Source organism: Camelina sativa, chromosome 14 (genome assembly GCF_030686135.1).
Source record: "Camelina sativa cultivar CO46 ecotype springtype chromosome 14, ASM3068613v1".
NCBI classification, from domain to species: Eukaryota; Viridiplantae; Streptophyta; class Magnoliopsida; order Brassicales; family Brassicaceae; genus Camelina; species Camelina sativa.
Genome location: NC_141893.1, coordinates 26,656,514 through 26,662,527, shown reverse-complemented (window position 1 = coordinate 26,662,527; position 6,014 = coordinate 26,656,514). Strand labels below are relative to the sequence as shown.

At 35.1% G+C, this 6,014-nt stretch overlaps 1 pseudogene across 1 annotated transcript; it reads right to left on the bottom strand.

Moving 5' to 3' along the window:
- Positions 1-3,596: 3,596 nt before the first annotated feature.
- Positions 3,597-4,909, bottom strand: LOC104743903 (putative F-box protein At1g47390 pseudogene; annotated as a pseudogene). Its single transcript, XR_015580765.1, has one exon. The product of XR_015580765.1 is annotated as a putative F-box protein At1g47390 pseudogene (transcript).
- Positions 4,910-6,014: the final 1,105 nt, after the last annotated feature.

Here is a 6,014-nt window from a genome sequence, read left to right as displayed (position 1 = left end):
AGAACCAAGATCTTGCTGCTAAGATTGAGGATCTTATCTCATGTGTTGTTGGACACAAGGAAGAAGAAGTTCGATCCGACGAAGAAGAAGGAGAAGAAAAGGAAACCTTTGACGAAAAAGGAAAACAATTTAGTTTCCTTTTAGAAAAAGGAAAATTTTCTTTTACAAAGATGCAAGGTAACCCTATTCCTCCTTTACAAGATCACGATTTTGGAGAGGTCCTATAAGCCATAGAAGAACTTGAAGTAGAAGACGTGGGAGACAAGTTACAAGGTTCCATGAAAATAAAAATTCTCAACCACAACTCACTCAAGCACTCTCGAGGAGAAGAAGAAGCAAGCCTTATCAAGAATTGCTATGCTATATCCACACTCTATGCTCCACCACCACGAAACCTAGAAGGTCTAGCAAAGGGAGAAGCGGATCTGCCAACCGCAAACTGTATTGCCGAAACAAGAGAAAAATATGAACTTAAGGAGCCACCTGTTGCCTACATTGGAGAAAGATCCAAGAGAGCTTGTCTAAGGACAACCCACTCTCCTCACCCTACTTGAGAAAGTAAGCTAACGTCGAGCCAACGACGTTAAACAAGCACGCTTCTTGAGAGGCAACCCATGTCTAGTAAATATTTATTTTTAAGATTTATTTTCTTTTATTTTTAATATTTTGTATTTTAGTTTCAGATTTATAAAAAAAAATACAAAAAAATAGAAAATAGAAAAACCCAACAAAAAAAGAGAAGGAAGAAGAAGATCCATGGATTATCTACACACTATGTCTAGTGGCAAGCACCACCTACTGACCAGCCATGTTCAACCTGACCGAAGCAAGCTGAAGGCGACGGATCATCACGCCTATATATTTATAATTTGACCCCCATAATACGCTTGATAAGGAAATGTTTCTTAACCATAATGAAAAAGCCTATATATATTATCTACAACTGTTAAGTATTTGTGGAGTAACATAGATTATTATGATGTATTCTACTAGAGTCCTACATGGGAAAAAACAAAATATTTCTAGGGCAATATATACGTATGTTGTGGCAACTTTTTTTCCTTAGAACTAGCTTTTGGTATGAGTTATGCCTAAAGTTAATATATTCATGAAACAAATGTAAACTAAGCTTAAGATTAGAGAACTTGGTGAACCAAAGAAGATTATTATCTAACAGATAATTAGAAAATTGGTTAAGTAAATACATGTGTAGCAAGCTTGATTTCCATCTAATTTCCAAATGTAAAATACTTTCACTCTTCGGTATGTGTTCCAAACCTCAATATATTGTTTGTGGCGAGAACGCAATGGTAGGCGTCACGGAGAATTACCTACTCCACCAACCCAACTTGTGCGCATCATTGATAAAAACGTTATAAACCGGTTCAGCTCTCTTCAACTCTCGGAAAATTCGGCTTATGCGCGGAGGGTCTCTGTTATTGGTTCTCTACCCGTAGCCCTTAGATTCTTTAAAATGTTATGAGTTTTTTTTCAGCTCTTTTTCAACTCTTAAGACGCATTCATTGTACAAACGTTTTTTTTTTATGAATACAATTTTACATTCATACAAAAAAAAATTACTTCACAAGTTCAAATCTTGAAAAATAACCTGTTCGATTACACTTTAGATTCGGCTTTCTTCGGTTAAAAAATTGAATGTAGCATAAATGAATAAAGTGAATACTAAACCACCACACAAAATCGATGAGAAAACACCAACACAAGTAAAATTCAGGGAACTAAAAATATCGTTTAGTATAATGAAACGTTAAACTAATTTCCAAACTTAAGAGAAAAGAAAGTGAATATGGTTAAGGAAGAGATGATTTTGCTACTACCGTCATGGGTATGTTACATCTACAAGAAAACTCACCACATCTTCAACACATACCGTGGAAGCACGGTCAAAGCTCTTGATGACCAAGTTTGCAACGAAAGACATCTTTAGCGTTTTTTTTTTATAATGAAGAAGCCTATAGAGAGATCGATGGAGCTAAAAGAAGTGTGATGAGTTTTTAATGTTGATGTGAGTTTTTTGAATATATTATGAGAGACTAATGAGGCTTTTATAGGTGGAAGTTGAAGGGTTTAGCTTTAGCAAGTGGCGAACGCACTCTGTGGTCAGGGCTGCCTTTGTGGAGTTTGCGAAATGCTGATGTTATTGTGTGCTTGGCACAATATTTATGACATTTTTTCCTCACACGTAGGATTTTCTCATGACACATCAGACGTTAATGCAACTCATCGGTCCATTTATATTATTTTCTAGTAACACATGTAAAGCATTTAGCTTTTTTCACTAATATTCCCCAAGCACAAAACAAAAAGAAAACAAAGTTTTGGAGCTTTAATGTAAGATTCTAGAGGCAACATATCGGTCACTTCTAATTAAAACTTGGGGAAATTGTTACTATCTTTTATAGAGGATCAATCATATTCATGATTAGATCAATCATCTTAGTCCCCGTATCTCTACACAGCTTTTGGTTTGCCCATAAATCAACTTTTGTACCAGAACCTCCCATCTTTCTCACTTGAGTTCATTGGGAAGATGCGTGTGTTGATAAACTTTGTTATACACTCATAGTTATTGTAATGTTACGCAGTGGCGGATCCAGGATCAAAAACTATGTGGGGCACTAAAGAGGATTTTTTTCTTTAGCAATAGAAAACGTTGAGATTTGAGAAAAAAAGAAAATAAATGGAAAATAAGTGTTGATGAATGGGTTTGAACCCAGCTCCTCAAACACAATGTAAGGCACTTTTCTCCAAATGAGCTAGCAGATACTATATTGCAAGGGCTAGTAAAAAGATTTTTAAAAAGGAGTATGGGGCACGTGCCCCACCCCCTTTAGTTGTAGATTCGCCCCTGATGTTACGTCCGGTCCGGCTCAGAGTCAAGACGGCAAGTGGAATAGTGGATCAAATTTGCTATAAAGAGATTCTGAATAAAAGAAAAAAAAATGCAACATGCATATGTAAAGGAAGCAGATAAGAAGAACAAAACAAGAAGCCAAAATACTAAAGGAAAAAAAAAATGGTTGGGACCAAAATTCTTATCCATAGCTTAGCTTTCCCCAACAACTAAACAAGAATGCAAACTATATTAATCTCAATCTTCATTGTTTCCTTAACCGATCTTACATCTCTCTAACAACGAAAAACCAATCTTCCCTAAAAACCGCAAGAACAGGGCCAGGAAGAGAGTTCACGTTACATGTTAGACAACAAAATAGCTCCATTCTCTTGCTCAAACAATCTTTGCCTATAATGACTAACTTGTTATAAGGTATTCAGAACAAGATTGAAGCAACCGGATACAAAGTTCCATTCAAGGATACATGAGTATCAATAGCATGGATTTTTCCCTTAATACTACAAAGTTAACTCGTTTCTGAACAAAAGCTTTTGTAAAAAAATTAAAACACCCAAGAACATGGTGCATGTTTCTTTGATATATCTTTTTTTTTCTTTCATAATTCATATTGAACCATACAGTTTCTCAAATTGGTAACACATGCTAACATGTGGAACAGAACACATAAAGATACTTTTGTTGCAAGATCTAACCAAAACCAATTTAATACTATCGCATAAGCTAAACAAATTCTTCCGTAGAATATTATTTGGGATAAACTGAGTCCGGTCATTAAACATTTGAACTTCCAAAGAAGCAAAACTAGAAAACAGAGAAGATAGTTGTAAGTAAAACACCAAAATCCAAATCAATTAATTTAAGCTTCTTCAAGAAGCATAAAAGAAGGAAGACTAACTAAGGAACTCAAACTTGTAATGCTGCCTCTTTTTGACCTCGAGGAACTGAGACCAAACTGGGGAAATAGGTACAATGCAAAAGCCAGGGATCAACCATAGAATCTATTTGAACTTTAGTGATCAACTTCTTGTCCCCCATAACATAGATCCAAGCTGGACCAGTTTTATCGCAAGAACACACGACGAGCTTTTTATCGTCGATATAGTAACTTGGCTGCACTAAATCCGGCAAGTTAGGAGTTGACACTTCCATGAAATTCATCCATTCCACATCTCCACAGCAACGGTTTTCAATAATTTTGTTCTTGGTCACCCAAATCTCAATTTTCTTTGTTAGATGGTATTGCTTTAACAACGAAAACCGAACTCTCTTAAAAACCTTAAGAACAAGAACATCGCAATGATGGTTCTCCCCGCATGATAGATCAGAGAACTTGTAAAAACGTTCCTTGGAAAAATTGAAGGAAATTAGGAATAAGGTGGAATTGTTCTTTTGATAAGAAGCAACCCAATACAACATTCCATCCAGTGATACACTTTCGCCGTGTATATTAGCAATTTTTTTTTCCTTAATAGTACTACTACTACTACCACCACCAGATTTCAACACTATGTCTTTCAACGCATTGGAGGAAATGTCATGGATTTGCCAAACTGTTTTGGTAGGGTCTGATTCCTTCTGATAAGACACAAGGGCCTTGTAACCACTCTCCAAAAGTCTCCTGTTACCATACTCATAACCTACTCCATTGAAATACAAACTAGTTTGGTTACGCTCGATCCATCTAGTCTGTCCTAACCACGGGTTCCAAACCACAGCTCTTTTATCCATGCCACACAGCAAGAACTCGTTGCAATCTACCAATTTTTTAGGTGCATGTGATTCTAAATCGGGAATATCTAAAGTTAGCTCACGCACTTGTATCTTCGGAGTGATGCTTACCGAGTAGAACTTGGATTTGGTTGCTAAGATGAAACGAAATGTCATCTTGTGATTGATGATGAACGTCTTATCGTCGAAAAGGGAGTTCCATTGCTTAGAAACGGTTCTGAAGCGAACAAGAGATTTAGGAGGGACACGAGAGAGCGTCTCTTCTATCAACTCACACGGAAGCTTCTCCTCATCCATTATCTCTTCTTTGATTTGTTAATCCACGATCGACTCTTTTATACGTAAAATTTTTCCTAGTTAGAGACTTAGGGTTAAGCCATCATGTACAGCTGTCAATTAGGGATAAGGACTGCGCCCAAGGGCCCAATCCGGTTTAGAATTTAGCGGGCTCTAATGCATATCCGTAAATATTAAGAAAGTTAGATTAGAATTTTGATTTTTTATGTCCGTGGATCAAAGCAGGCTGATCTGTCAACGGTTAGGGTTAAAAACCAAAGATTTGAGATCTTTCAAAATTGTTAGACCGACATTCACACTCGAGATTTTTTTTTTTTTCTTCTTTTCTTAACTCTTAGCTAGTTTCTATTTTCCAAATTTGAAATAAATAAAATCACAATTTGAACTAAATGACATGTTTGCCCAAAAAAAAAACAATAAACTAAATGACATTATTTTGTTTCTTTTTTAATAAGTACTCTATTCTCTCTTAAATCAAGTAAGTATAAGGAAACTTATTAAGATTAATTGTATGCGTAGAAGAATGAATGAATCCTTCTTCTTTTTTTTTCCCCCGTATTGAGTGCTTAACATTGGTATTTTTCAGTTGTTGATTTTATATTTGCCACTTTATGCCGATTTTTAAAAATGTTTCAGTAACACTAGAATACTAGAATTTGAAAGTATTTTTTGAAGTCACTAATTCAACAACACAAAAAAAAAATTTAAAGACACACCTATATGTTCTTTGAGGTTTAATCAAATTTATCTAGTTAAATAAGAAATTAAAAAGAAACTAATATACAAACAACATAATACATTACAAAGCCAAAGGTTCAAGTAATTTATTGGAAGAAATTTTACTTAAATGGATTGAATTTGAAGCATAGCTAGAAAGCCTACATTTTATACCAAACTAGCAGTTGACCCGCGCTACGCGCGGAAATTTCATGAGTTTGTTTTTATTTTTGTTGTTTTCTTAGTTTGATATTTTGTCTATTTTTTTTCTCGCCTTTCCGTGTCAGTATGGTGTTCGTATATTGTTATTTGTTTTTTTGTTGTTTTTTTTGGGTAAGTTTTTTTAAGTTGGTATTTATTTTCCTATTTTTGAAGTCTAAAATTTATTTAAATC